The sequence below is a fragment of the Capricornis sumatraensis genome, chromosome 17 (assembly GCF_032405125.1).
Source record: "Capricornis sumatraensis isolate serow.1 chromosome 17, serow.2, whole genome shotgun sequence".
In the NCBI taxonomy this organism is placed as follows: Eukaryota; Metazoa; Chordata; class Mammalia; order Artiodactyla; family Bovidae; genus Capricornis; species Capricornis sumatraensis.
Window position 1 is genome coordinate 16,434,691 of NC_091085.1, and position 15,106 is coordinate 16,449,796.

The 15,106-nt window shown below is 40.5% G+C and overlaps 1 pseudogene; it reads left to right on the forward strand.

The window, feature by feature from the left end:
* Positions 1 to 10,696: 10,696 nt before the first annotated feature.
* On the forward strand, positions 10,697 to 12,121 carry LOC138093830 (elongation factor 1-alpha 1 pseudogene; annotated as a pseudogene).
* The last annotated feature ends 2,985 nt before the right edge of the window (positions 12,122 to 15,106 follow it).

The following is a 15,106-nucleotide window of genomic DNA, read 5'->3' on the forward strand; positions in this document are numbered from 1 at the left end:
CCCGCCTCCCAGGTTGTCACAGGGTTCCCTGTGCCATACATCACTGGCTATCCACTTTACATATGGTGATGGATATGTTTCCATGTTAGTCTCTGCAATCATCCCACCTTCTCCTTCCACCACTGTGTCCAAAAGTCTGTTTTCTATGTTGGCATCTCCATCACTGCCCTGCAAATAGTTTCTTCAGTACCAACTTTCTATATTCCAAATATATGTGTTAGAATATGATATTTGTCTTTCTCTAACTTACTTCATTTTGTACAGGCTCTAGGGTCATCCACCTTACTAGAACTGACTCAAATGCATTCCTTTTTAGAGCTGAATAATTTATTCCATGGTGTATATGAACCACAACTTCTTTATCAACTCATTGGCTTCTGACTAAAAGGTAAATTCTTAGTAGCAGGGATTATTCATAACTTTGGTCTTTAAGTAATGACTATAGTACCCAGAAGAATGTTTTACACATTTTGAGTACTCAATATACTCTATATCAAGATATAATTAAGACATATGTGCCCCTCATGGGTAGAACTGTGTCCCCGCAATATTCATATGTTGAAATTTTAACTCTCAGCACCTTAGAATGCAATCTTACTTGGGAAAGGGTTGTTGCAGAGGTAATTCTTTGAGGTCATACTAAGCTAAGATGAGCTCTAATCCAACATGACTGGTGTTGTTATAAAAAGGGGAAATTCAGGCACAGACATGCACATAGAGAGAAAGAATCCCACGTGAAAATGAAGGCAGAGATCAGGGTGAGGCAGAAGCCAAGAAGATAGGAGAGAAGCCTGAAGCAGACTCTCCCCTCAGTCCCCAGAAGGAATCGATAGTGCCAACCCTTGATTTCAGGTTTCCAACCTGCAGAACTGCAAAGCAGTAAATTTCTGCTGCTTAGGCTACTCAGTTGTGATGCTTTGTTATGACAGCCGTAGGAAACTAACCCAGTCTCTAATGACAGAAACAGATGAAGGACAAAACAAACGTGATTCTCCACCTTCCTGTGAAACCCTGGATTTGACTATGAGGAAACTGCACAAAGTTGTAGCTTCCACTCAGCAGAACCCGGGTCTTACTGTGAAGAAATCTAGCGCATGGTAGGCCAGCACTGTAGAGCTAAGTCGGTGTTTGTTGTGATTTTGGAAAAGCCAGGATAATGAGAGGGCTCTAGGACTCAGCCCGTGTCATTTGGGTAGCACAGTCCAAAGAGCAGGATGCAAGTTTGACCTCTGTTGGGATTACCATGGAAACAATGGCCAGTGCAGAGGGGCTGGGACTCTGGTCTCCTTCTGCAAGACACAAACACGGCAGGCTTAAAGTCACATTGGCTGCAGGAAGCATTCAGCAAGGTTTGGTGCTGGTAAACCTGGAATGGGCTGGCTGCACCACCCACACCAATATAACCATGCCTTGGAAATGGGTTTTTTCCTTAGTTTTCTCCTTAGGACATGTCCAGAGCCTCCAAGTATAAATTTAGAAGGGAATTGTTATTGCTCTGGGCCCTGAAGAAAAAATAAACAGTTCCACAAAGGAAATATGTAAAGGCTTATTTGTCATGAAATCATAAGACTAGAAGAAAGCCTCAGAGAGACTAAGGCCTATTCCTGTATCACTAAGCCTTTGCTCAAAGATAAGAAGCTACTTTATAAAGAAAGGTGAGAAGGCAATTTTCTATCTGTCTTCTCTGTTGTTTGCTACTTGGAATTGCAAGGGAGAAAGGAAAGATGTAGAGTGGGGAAACACATTGATCATACTACAAATCCACATTCATATTTACTCTACGTGTTACAGAATGATTTTAGGACCAGTTATTTTATTTTGTCCTCTCAGCAACCCTATGAGGCTGAAATTATTCCCTTTCTTTTACACCTTAGGAAACATTTTTTTTTTTCTAAAAGTAAAATTCATATATCTAATCAAATTACCAGCTGCAATTTCATATTCAGAACTTCTAGCTACAAATATTATATTATTTCCACAGACACACTGGAGAGAAGCAACAGTAGAGACAGACAGGGTATAAGGAAGAAGAGCAGAAAGGGACTTCCACGGTGGTCCAGAGGCTAAGAACCTAGCCTCATGGACAGAGGAGCCTGGCGGGCTACGGTTCATGAGGTTGCACAGAGTCAGACACAACTTAGCAACTAAACCACCACTACAATGCAGGGGACACAGGTTCGATCCCTGGTCAGGGAAATAAGATCTCATAGACTGTGGGGCTGCTAAGCCCATGTGCCACAACGAGAGAGCTTGCATACCACAATGAAGACTCAGTGCAGCCAAAAAAAAAAAACAGAGAGAGAGAAGAAAGATGGACCTATGGAAAGGGGCTTACTTTTCATGGGGGTGAGATTACAGACCACAAAGGATGAGAGGGTTCTCGTCTACCTTGTCTGAGTCTGGCCTGGCTTTGTCTGCACACAGGCCACCACACTGCACAGCTGAGTTTCAACTCTTTTTATAGGTTGAGGCCATTTTTATCCAAGCTTCACTCCAGGCTTTATAATTATCACCGCTCTAGCATTTCCTCCCAGGCTTCACCTTGCAGCCCCTCAGCATCTCTGTGTCTTTTCTCCAAACCTTCCACATATTATCTGTATTTCCCCTCAGTTGTAGAAACCAAAGCTGGTTTCTTATGACTGGAATCTTATGATTTCCAAAGCTGGAAATCTTATGACTCAGTTTTTCCTTCCATCTACCACATTCTACTTCACAATGAAGGTGTCTGTCAAAAGATTAGAACGATTCACTCACCTTATGTCAGCTTTTAAACTACATTTAAGTAATGAGATGTATACCTTAGAGCCAGTATTTCATTTAGCTGCCGAATGTTTCAGTTGTTTCTCTATTTACTAATACCAACTGATAATTAGATGATGAAAGAGGAAAATAAATTATGTTGCTTCTAAACAACACTATACTTTTCTAGGTTGCCACTCATCTTTGGGGTGTCATTTTCCATTTCAGGCAACAGTGAACCTGGTAAAAGGTAAGCAAAACTTTCCATCAAGTGATGATGGGAAAAGGACAAAAATGGCTGTCTACTTCTAGTGACTATCGTCTATTACTACTTGGAAACAAGAGTGAACATTAGTTGATAAATCTATATATATCACTCACCATGTGCTACAGATTTCCTGTTCTTAAGTAGCCTTTAATCCCTTCAACCTTAGAAAGCAGATATTGTAACTTCTATTGCAGAAAAGAAGAACATCAATCCAGGCCCATCCAACTGTAAAAGTTTTGGCCATTATGTTATACCATCAGAACACTTGCAATATTATTTACTGCCTAGCCTAGAGAGAGAAAAAGAGACAGACCATCAGAGAGGGAATATTGTAAGGAAAGTGGAAAAGTATGTTTTATATATTTTGAAAATAAATAATGCAACTTTACAAATGACAGTAGAAAAAAGTAGGAATGGAAACACTTTCCTTGGAGTGCTGGAGTATGGATGCAAAACTGAAACGGCTATTTGGAGCCTGATCATCTTCCCAGATAAATGCCTGCCTCATCCTATTTTTGCTGTCTATCTGAACCCGGACAGCAGCGGTCACATCTATGTCCCAGTTAATCAAAGAATAGTAGTGTCAGACTGGCTGTGTTAATTAACTCCAGTTGCTAAATGGTAGAGATATATATTCAGATTAGCCACTAAACAATCCAATTAATAGATAAGAGTAACAGACTGAATCTGCCAAGGCTAATTTCATCACCACCTGTTGATTCTTTAGTACTTGATCTGATCCACCACATATGATCTGATCTAACCCACATGGTTGTTAAGATGCCTAGGATACTGTGTGTGATGTTTCAGCTACTTCAACATTACATTTATAGCCTTCAAAGGCCACATCCTCAAAAAGAGCCAGATCTAAGCAAGCCTATCTGATTTTTTAATAGGTACATTTTCTACTAATGGATTCTCTAATTGAGATAAATACATATTTTATCTTTATAAATATAGAAGTATGTAACAAAAATTGTGTTTAAAAGTGATTACTTTGTGCACCAGAGTTTCTTAAATTGTCATACTGATAACTAACAAGTAATAGCATTATTATTATCAACTAACAGTTTAGAGAGTTTTACTTGTTTTCACATAAAGTATTCTAGGTTTGCCATTTTATTTTTCATTAAGACATAAACAGTCTCCATGACTAAAATTTTATCTGTTGGAGCTTCTGTACAAATAAAAAAAATTAATAAACAATTAGAAAGTGACTGGTTGTGTGACTAATAAACCTGTATGATCTTATAAATAGACCACTAGTCTTCATTCAGGGAATCTGGTTGATAATCGCTGCTGCAGCACAGATTTCCTGAGCTAAGAGAACTGAGTCAGGCCATTTAGTTCAAACTCTCAAAGGAGAGGATCTGAAGACCAAACAAGTTCATTGCAGATCTCCTGATTCCTAGCTGTGTTTCACCTACACCTCCAAAGTCTAGGAATTTACAAACAAAAACATCAAAAAGTATAGATCACTATTAGATTATAGAAATATCTCATGTCTTGATTACACTGAATCAATCTTGAAGGTACAGCATGATTATTAAGACTGTATAGTTAGTATTAGCCTTTCCATTTTGAAATATAAATTGAAACCCATTTTGTAAAGATTTATTGAGTATAACTGGGACCAATCATAACAAATGACTGATTTTATTTTTGGTAGGCCATGGCAAAATATATAGATTTTTATTCTAAAAACAATGAGACAAGGGATGAATTTTCTAAATTTAAACATTTTTTATTTTCTATTTTATTTCACATCATTGAATTTTGACCCATACACCTTCATTACATATTCCACTGACTTTGCAGGGGGGTGGGAGCTGATACAACTTTTTAGCATTAATAACTAAACAAGATGGAAGTGGACAGAGAGCATAACATGTGAATCCACAGCTTGTATGTTTCTGTCAATTATTCATTCACTCACCGAATTATTCAACACATATTGGCCTCCTGGCTGTAGGCTTTAGGATACAGAAATGAACAAGACATGGCTGGTTCCAGACTCTACAATCCAGGATGAGATGAACATGTCAACTAGGATTACAGTGTAGAACAGGACGTGCTGTGAGCCAGGTAAGAACAAGGGACAGCAAGGACATGGGATGATGCAAATGCAAGCTGCGTAGCAAAGGACAGGCTACTAGGAGAAGATGGCTTAAAGGATCGAATTAAATATTTAAAATGGGGTGGGAGGAAGGGACAGTTCAGGAGATTGGGATCAACATGTACACACTGCTATATTTAAAATGGATAACCAACAAGAACCTACTATATAGCAAGAGGAACTCTGCCAGCCTGGATGGGAGGGGGGTCTGGGGGAGAATGAATACATGTATATGCATGGCTGAGTCCCTTTGCTGTCTACCTGAAACTATTACAACGTTTTTAACTGGCTATGCTCCAATATAATATAAAAAGCTGATAAAAGGACAGGCTACCAGGAGGAGAAGGCTTAAGGGACTGAATTCAGTATTTATAATTATAAAAATAGATAATATTTTATTGTTTTTTAAAATATCTATTTATCTTGTTAATATTTACAATAATTTATTTACATGTATATTGTCAATAATACTTAGAATACATAATATTTTACTGGTGCCAGGTATTATTCTAAGGACTTTACATCTATTAACTTTTTAACCCTCACAACTCCTTGAAATATGTGCTATTATTATCTCCATTTTGATGTGAACCAAGGTTCAAGGTCATAGAGTTAGAAAGTGGCAGAAGTGGAATTTGAATTCAAACAGACTCTGCTGCTGCTGCTGCTGCTGCTAAGTCACTTCAGTCGTGTCCAACTCTGTGCGACCCCATAGACGGCAGCCCACCAGGCTCCCCCGTCCCTGGGATTCTCCAGGCAAGAACACTGTAGTAGGTGGCCATTTCCTTCTCCAATGTGTGAAAGTGGAAAGTGAAAGTGAAGTCACTCAGTCGTGTTCGACTGTTTGCGACCCCATGGACTGCAGCCCACCAGGCTCCTCCGTCCATGGGATTTTCCAGGCAAGAGTACCTGAGTGGGGTGCCACTGCCTTCTCTGCAAACAGCCTCTACTTTGTGACAAAGAAAAGGGAGTGGGAGCGAACAAAAAGTTAGGATGAGATAAGATCACAGATGTCAGCAAAAGCAAGTCATAGCAGCTTTGTGAGACATATGCACAGCTGTGAATCTGTCCTAAAGGCTGTAACTACGTGGGGCTCTTCAGTGGGTCAGAACATGACCTTCGCACACACACCCTCACTTCCATCCCTCTGCTCGCATGCTACCAGAAATGTCCTTTTTCCCTCCCTGCTTTTCCTTAACTGTTTCCCATCCTTTAACACCTATCTCCTCTGTGATACTTCCAACCCATAAAACCACCATCCAACTTTTCCAGCATAAACTGCCCTTATCACATTATTGAGTAATTTTGGCTGATACTGTGCAGTAATTTTTCACAAGAATTTATGCAATAACCCCACAGATGTCACACACACTCTTAAGGGTTAGAAACCATGACCTTTTCCCTTTCTGTACTCCCACAGCATCTAGTTCAGCTAGTAATCATCTAGAACGTACTAAGAGAATAAAACTGATAAAGTGAAACATTTCAGGGGCAGTAGAATCTGCTGTTATTACTGTTCCTTAAAGCAGAAATTTCCCAACCTGTCTATCCAGTCTTTCTGAGTACTTGTGGTAGAATCAAGAGATTTAAATCTCATCAATAGATAATTATAATTTACTTGGCAAATGCCCAAACTGCTGCCCAGATTAATGGGGAGGGAGAGATAAAATACTAAGGCATAACACAGATATTAGCTCTCCCTGATTTTCTAATACTTAACTCATAACTAGTATTATTTTCAAGATAATCAATATATTTTAAGATTAGAAGGTCTCTTATGATGTAATAATCCTACACCTCCCAATTCATCAGTCTCCAGACTTACTGTTCAGACAGGATTTAATTTTTAAATTAGCCTTGACACTTGAGAGACTATTTTTAAAGATCTACCCCATAGGAAATTCCATACCCTTCCATAGCAATGCATCCCACTCAGCCAGTTCTGCCCTAGGTTTAATCTAAATCTCACACATTGCAGTTGGGGCTCATTTCCTCTTGTTTTGACCCCTGCTGTGTAAATGAAGACTAGTCAATTATGTTCAATTATGACTAAACCATTCTTTAAAAAAAGAAAAAAGAACTATTAAATAACCCCGGGCCTCTCTTGCTTAGTTTGACTAATCATAGTTATTTTAACTTAGACTCATAGACCTGATTCCCTAATTATTTTATCTTCACTACTAAACACTTTCCAAGTCCTCTACATTCTTTAGTGAAGAATCTAGAGCTTAAAAATGGGACCTGGGGACTGTCTGGCTAGTAGCAGGCATAACTGGAAGATGACCTCACGGTTCCTAAGCTCTGCTCCCCTCATAGTCCTGCCCTTGCCTCTCATTGAGATGACTCTACTCCTTACAGGGAGACTGTATAGCATCACTGCCTGACAATCATCCCTAAAATATCCATCAATCAGACTAAAGAAGATTACAGAGCAAGGTTCTCTTTTTAGCTACTTGACACTCTTAGTTGAAATTCTCTGTGAATGCATTGTTATTTGTTCACATTAGTAAGAAATATACATTCATATTGCTAACCTTGTCCTCTAAGATGTACACTATTATCACCAGTAAATTGAATGAGTATGTTTCTTTTTTTCTTTTCTAGATCACTGACCGTTTTGTCCCAATCGTGCCAACCCCTCTCCTAAGTTGGTGTGTGTTTTCATAACCATGTGCTGAGTTTGGTCCTCAGTCCAGTGAACTTCCCTAGGATGGCTGTAATTGTATTCCCTAATAAAATGATGAGGCTTTCCTATTGAATATAATATTAAATAGGTTAAAGTCAAAATAGACAGCATCAAGTCTTTCAAACCCTCAAGTCATAATGAATGAGTCTAACAAGGTTCTTTTCATCATGAGTATTCAGTTACTTGTCCAAGTTTGAAGTAAAAAAAGAAAAGCTTTAATTCTGATCACCTACTATGAACTTTAAAAATTTATTAGTCTACTAGAGCTGTCCTAACAAAGTACTACGGACTGGATGGCTAAAACAAATTTGTTTTATCATAGTTCTGGAGGCTAGAAATCCAAGATCAAGGCAAGGCTGGTATCTATTGAGGCCTCTCTCCTTGGATTATACATGGCCATCTCTCCTTGCGTCTTCACATCATTGCCCATCTTTGCATATTTGTGTCCTAATCTCTTTTTATAAGGACACAAATTGTGTTGAATTAGGACCCACTGCAGTGACCTCATTTAATTGTAATCACCTCGATAAAATCCTGTCTTCAAATACAGTTACATTCTGAGATACTGGGAATTTAGGATTTCAACATATGAATTTTGAGAGGGACACAGTTCAGCTCATAAAAATACATATTTATCCATTACAATCTTCTTCCTCCACTATGTATAATACCACTGATAATTTGCCAGAAATGCATTTTTGCCTTGCTTTATTTTTTTCCGCCAAATCACTTCCTAAAACCAATCTCAGATGTTTTGTTATCCTAAAAACTTCACCAATTCTCTATATTTCTTTTTAAAATTCTTTTTTCTTTTTGAATGATATCAAAGCAATTCATCAATTCAGTCAAACTGGACAATTGACTGAGAAAAAAAATTCAAACCTCATGTTTAGTGCAATTTGGTCTCTATTGCCAAGATCACTTAAGCCAGTAAGCCTTAAATCTAGCCTTGATAATATTCTGCTTTATTTCCATTTCAAATGTAGTTCTGTTTTCAGAAACCTCTCTCTCTCTCTCTTTTTTTTTCACCATTCCTTATATTTAAGTATGCTTTGCTCTTTTGGATGGTTTGTTTCCTTAAGTTCTTTTAGCAGACAGATTTTTTTTTTTTAATTATCTACCTAAGATTACTAAAACCTGATTTCTAAAACATGTTAACTTTACTTAACCGATATAAAAGAATCTATGTAGTAGCAACAATACCAAAGATGTGAATAATTGGATTAAAAGATAAAGAGTCAAGATTCCCCAGCCTCAGATCCAAGGGGAGCTCCTGGGTTAAAATGTTCAGACCTGTTTCTCCAACACTGTCTTAGATCCTCTTCTGCTTTTGACCAGGTGCCCTCATGAATCATTAATCCCTTCAATGCCTCCTCTGTGTGGATTGTTTCTAGTCCTAGCCTACATATCCAGGTTCTCAGCCTTACTTCAGGCACCTCTACCTAAATATCCCTCCACATCATTAATGGAGGCTCCTTCAGATCTGCTCCTTCTCCAGGTATCTCAATTTTTCTTGACCCCCACACTCCTAGTTAGCCAGGCTGGAAACTCTATAAACAGACATACAGTTTTTCTCTTCCATCACTAAAATTTCCACTCCGTCTTCATGACCTCTGACTTAAACCGTTCATTGATAATCATGTAAAAAGGACCTTAATTTATTGAATTACTCTCCCACCACCCTTTCAATCTCAGCCCCTGTACTGCTAGACTGCTATTTCCAATAGCAAACTGTGTAGAGAAGAGAAGGCAGGTAAGGAGAGAGGCACTTCCATAGAGATAAAGAAGACAGATGTTAAAGGAAAATTTGTTTCCCTTAACAACTCTCAATTCAAATTTATATATGTCTGATGCTTTCCAAAGCTGAACAAAGTTCAAATTCTTATGCTAGGAAAGGTATTCAATGCCTTCCACATTCTGGTGCCAATTTCCCAACAATTTTCCTTTGATACTCTAAAAACATGGACATTTCATTATTCCTTCCATAAATCCTGTGCTTTCATAGCAGCACAACTGTCATACACTTTTTTTCAAATGTTTCCTCTCCTCTAGTTTCTACTCATCATTCATATTGAAGTTATAGTGTGAAGCTTTCTCTACTATTTTCAGATATAAGGGACTCATATCCAAACCATCCTCTACCCTATGTGTGTGGCATATGCTTGGTTGTGTCCGACACTCTTCAAACCATGGTCTGCAGCCCGCCAGGCTCCTCTGTCCATGGGATTCTCCAGGCAAGAATACTGGAAGGGTTGCCATTTCCTACTCCAGGGGACCATCCCAATCCAGGGATCAGACCCATATCTCTTGCATCTCCTACATTGCAGGCAGATTCTTTACCACTAGAGCCACCTGGAAGCCCTGCTGCTGCTGCTGCTGCTGCTGAGTCACTTCAGTCGCGTCTGACTCTGTGCGACCCCATATACGGCAGCCTACCAGGCTCCCCCCGTCCCTGGGATTCTCCAGGCAAGAACACTGGAGTGGGTTGCCATTTCCTTCTCCAATGCGTGAAAGTGAAAAGTGAAAGTGAAGTTGCTCAGTCGTGTCCAAATCTTAGTGACCCTATGGACTGTAGCCCACCAGGCTCCTCCATCCATGGGATTTTCCAGGCAAGAGTACTGGAGTGGGGTGCCATCACCTTCTCTGTGGGAAGCCCTAGGAGTCTCCAAATTACGATACACAAACCCAAGGGAAGAGCAAACCATCTATTGGAGTATTGAAAGAAAATATTTGAACATGTGACTGGTGATAGAAGCAAGGTCCGATGCTGTAAAGAGCAATATTGCATAGGAACCTGGAATGCCAGGTCCATGAATCAAGGCAAACTGGAAGTGGTCAGATAAGAGATGGCAAGAGTGCTTTTTCACAACGGGTTTGCCGCCAGGACACAGGTGTCGTGAAAACCACCGTTAAACCTAAGCCAAAATGGGAAAGGAGAAGACCCACATCAACATCGTTGTCACTGGGCACGTAGATTCAGGGAAGTCTACCACGACTGGCCATCTGATCTACAAATGTGGCGGGATCGACAAGAGAACAATTGAAAAGTTCGAGAAGGAGGCTGCCGAGATGGGAAAGGGCTCCTTCAAATATGCCTGGGTCTTGGACAAACTGAAAGCTGAACGTGAGCGTGGTATTACCATTGATATCTCCCTGTGGAAATTTGAGACCAGCAAGTACTATGTTACCATCATTGATGCCCCAGGACACAGAGACTTCATCAAAAACATGATTACAGGCACATCCCAGGCTGATGTGCTGTCCTGATTGTTGCTGCTGGTGTTGGTGAATTTGAAGCCGGTATCTCCAAGAACGGGCAGACCCGTGAGCATGCCCTTCTGGCTTACACCCTGGGTGTGAAACAACTAATTGTTGGCGTTAACAAAATGGATTCTACTGAGCCACCCTATAGCCAGAAGAGATACGAGGAAATTGTTAAGGAAGTCAGCACCTACATTAAGAAAATTGGCTACAACCCCGACACAGTAGCATTTGTGCCAATTTCTGGCTGGAATGGTGACAACATGCTGGAGCCAAGTGCTAACATGCCATGGTTCAAGGGATGGAAAGTCGCCCGTAAGGACGGCAATGCCAGTGGGACCACCCTGCTTGAAGCTCAGGATTGCATCCTGCCACCAACTCGCCCAACTGACAAACCCTTGCGTTGCCTCTCCCGGATGTCTATAAAATTGGTGGTATTGGTACTGTCCCTGTGGGTCGTGTGGAGACTGGTGTTCTCAAACCTGGCATGGTGGTCACCTTTGCTCCAGTCAATGTAACAACTGAGGTGAAGTCTGTAGAAATGCACCATGAAGCACTGAGTGAAGCCCTTCCTGGGGACAATGTGGGCTTCAATGTCAAGAACGTGTCTGTCAAAGATGTCCGTCGTGGCAATGTGGCTGGTGACAGCAAAAATGATCCACCCGTGGAAGCTGCTGGCTTCACAGCTCAGGTGATTGTTTTGAACCATCCAGGCCAAATCAGTGCTGGACATGCACCTGTGCTGGACTGTCACACAGCTCACATTGCTTGCAAGTTTGCTGAGCTGAAGGAGAAGATTGATCGTCGTTCTGGGAAAAAGCTGGAAGATGGCCCTAAATTCTTGAAATCTGGTGACGCTGCCATCGTTGATATGGTTCCTGGCAAGCCTATGTGTGTCAAGAGCTTCTCTGATTATCCTCCCCTGGGCCGTTTTGCTGTGCGTGACATGAGACAGACAGTCGCTGTGGGTGTCATCAAAGCAGTGGACAAGAAGGCAGCTGGAGCTGGCAAGGTCACCAAGTCTGCCCAGAAAGCTCAGAAGGCTAAATGAATATTATCCCCAATACCTGCCACCCCAGTCTTAATCAGTGGTGGGAGAACGGTCTCAGAACTGTTTGTCTCAATTGGCCATTTAAGTTTAATAGTAAAAGACTGGTTAATGATAACAATGCATCATAAAACCTTCAGAAGGAAAGGAGAATGTTTTTGTGGACCATATGTTTTGTGTGTGGCAGTTTAAGTTATTAGTTTTTAAAATCAGTACTTTTTAACGAAAACAACTTGACCAAAAATCTGTCACAGAATTTGAGACCCATTAAAAAAAGTTTAATGAGAGGAAAAAAAAAAGAGATGGCAAGAGTGAACATCAACATTCTAGGAATCAGCGAACTAAAATGGACTGGAATGGGTGAATTTAACTCAGATGACCATTATATCTACTATTGCAGACAGGAATCCCTTAGAAGAAATGGAGTAGCCATCATGGTCAACAAAAGAGTCTGAAATGCAGTACCTGAATGCAATCTCAAAAGCGACAGAATGATCTTTGTTCGTTTCCAAGGCAAACCATTCAATATCACGGTAATCCAAGTCTATGCCCCAAGCAGTAATGCTGAAGAAGCTGATATTGAACGGTTCTATGAAGACCTACAAGACCTTTTAGAACTAACACCCCAAAAAGATGTCCTTTTCATTCTAGGGGACTGGAATGCAAAAGTAGGAAGTCAAGAAACACCTGGAGTAACAGGCAAATTTGGCCTTGGAATGCAGAATGAAGCAGGGCAAAGACTAATAGAGTTTTGCCAAGAAAATGCACTGGTCATAGCAAACACCCTTGTCCAGCAACACAAGAGAAGTCTCTACACATGGACATCACCAGATGGTCAACACTGAAATCAGACTGATTATATTCTTTGCAGCCAAAGATGGAGAAGCTCTATACAGTCAACAAAAACAAGACCAAAAGCTGACTGTGGCTCAGATCATGAACTCCTTATTACCAAATTCAGACTGAAATTGAAGAAAGTAGGGACAACCCCTAGACCATTCAGGTATGACCTAAATCAAATCCTGTATGATTATACAGTAGAAGTGAGAAATAGATTTAAGGGCCTAGATCTGATAGATAGAGTGCCTGATGAACTATGGAATGAAGTTCGTGACATTGTACAGGAGACAGGGATGAAGACCATCCCCATGGAAAAGAAATCCAAAAACCAAAATTGCTGTCTGGGGAGGCCTTACAAATAGCTGTGAAAAGAAGAGAAGCAAAAAGCAAAGGAGAGAAGGAAAGATATAAGCATCTGAACGCAGAGTTCCAAAGAATAGCAAGAAGAGATAAGAAAGCCTTCCTCAGTGATCAATGCAAAGAAATAGAGGAAAACAACAGAATGGGAAAGACTAGAGATCTCTTCAAGAACATTAGAGATACCAAGGGAACATTTCATGCAAAGATGTGCTCAATAAAGGATAGAAATGGTATGGACATAACAGAAGAAGAGGATATTAAAAAGAGGTAGCAAGAATACACAGAAGAACGGTACAAAAAAGATCTTCACGACCCAGATAATCACGATGGTGTGATCACTCACCTAGAGCCAGACATCTTGGAATGTGAAGTTAAGTGGGCCTTAGAAAGCATCACTATGAACAAAGCTAGAGGAGGTGATGGAATTCCAGTGGAGCCATTTCAAATCCTGAAAGATCATGCTGTGAAAGTGCTGCACTCAATATGCCAGCAAATTTGGAAAACTCAGCAGTGTCCACAGCACTGGAAAAGGTCAGTTTTCATTCCAATTCCAAAGAAAGACAATGCCAAAGAACGCTCAAACTACCACACAATTGCACTCATCTCACGTGCTAGTAAAGTAATGCCCAAAATTCTCCAAGCCAGGCTTCAGCAATGCGTGAACCGTGAACTTCCTGATGTTCAAGCTGGTTCTAGAAAAGGCAGAGGAACCAGATATCAAATTGCCAACATCCACTAGATCATCGAAAGAGCAAGAGAATTCCAGAAAAACATCTATTTCTGCTTTATTGACTATGCCAAAGCCTTTGACTGTGTGGATCACAACAAACTGTGGAAAATTCTGAAAGAGATGGGAATACCAGACCACCTGATCTGCCTCTTGAGAAACCTATAGGCAGGTCAGGAAGCAACAGTTAGAACTGGACATGGAACAATAGACTGGTTCCAAATAGGAAAAGGAGGACGTCAAGGCTGTATATTGTCACCATGCTTATTTAACTTATATGCAGAGTACATCATAAGAAATGCTGGGCTGAAAGAAGCACAGGCTCAAATTAAGATTGCCGGGAGAAATATCAATAACCTCAAATATGCAGATGACACCACCCTTATGGCAGAAAGTGAAGAGGAACTAAAAAGCCTCTTGATGAAAGTGAAAGAGGAGATTGAAAAAGTTGGCTTAAAGCTCAACATTCAGAAAATGAAGATATGGCGTCTGGTCCCATTACTTCATGGGAAATAGATGGGGAAACAGTGGAAACAAGTCAGATTTTATTTTGGGGGGTGCTCCAAAATCACTGCAGATGGTAAATGCAGCCATGAAATTAAAAGTTGCTTATTCCTTGGAAGAAAAGTTATGACCAACCTAGATAGCATATTCAAAAGCAGAGACATTGCCAACAAAGGTCCGTCTAGTCAAGGCTATGGTTTTTCCTGTGGTCATGTATGGATGTGAGAGTTGGACTGTGAAGAAGGCTGAGAGCCAAAGAATTGATGTTTTTGAACTGTGGTGTTGGAGAAGACTCTTGAGAGACCATTGGACTGCAAGGAGATCCAACCAGTCCATTCTAAAGGAGATCAGCCTGGAATTTCTTTGGAAGGAATGTGCTAAAGCTGAAACTCCAGTACTTTGGCCAGTTTGACTCATTGGAAAAGACTGATGCTGGGAGGGATTGGGGGCAGGAGGAGAAGGGGGCGACAGAGGATGAGATGGCTGGATGGCATCACTGACTCGATGGATGTGAGTCTGAGTGAACTCCAGGAGTTGGTGATGGATAGGGAGGCCTG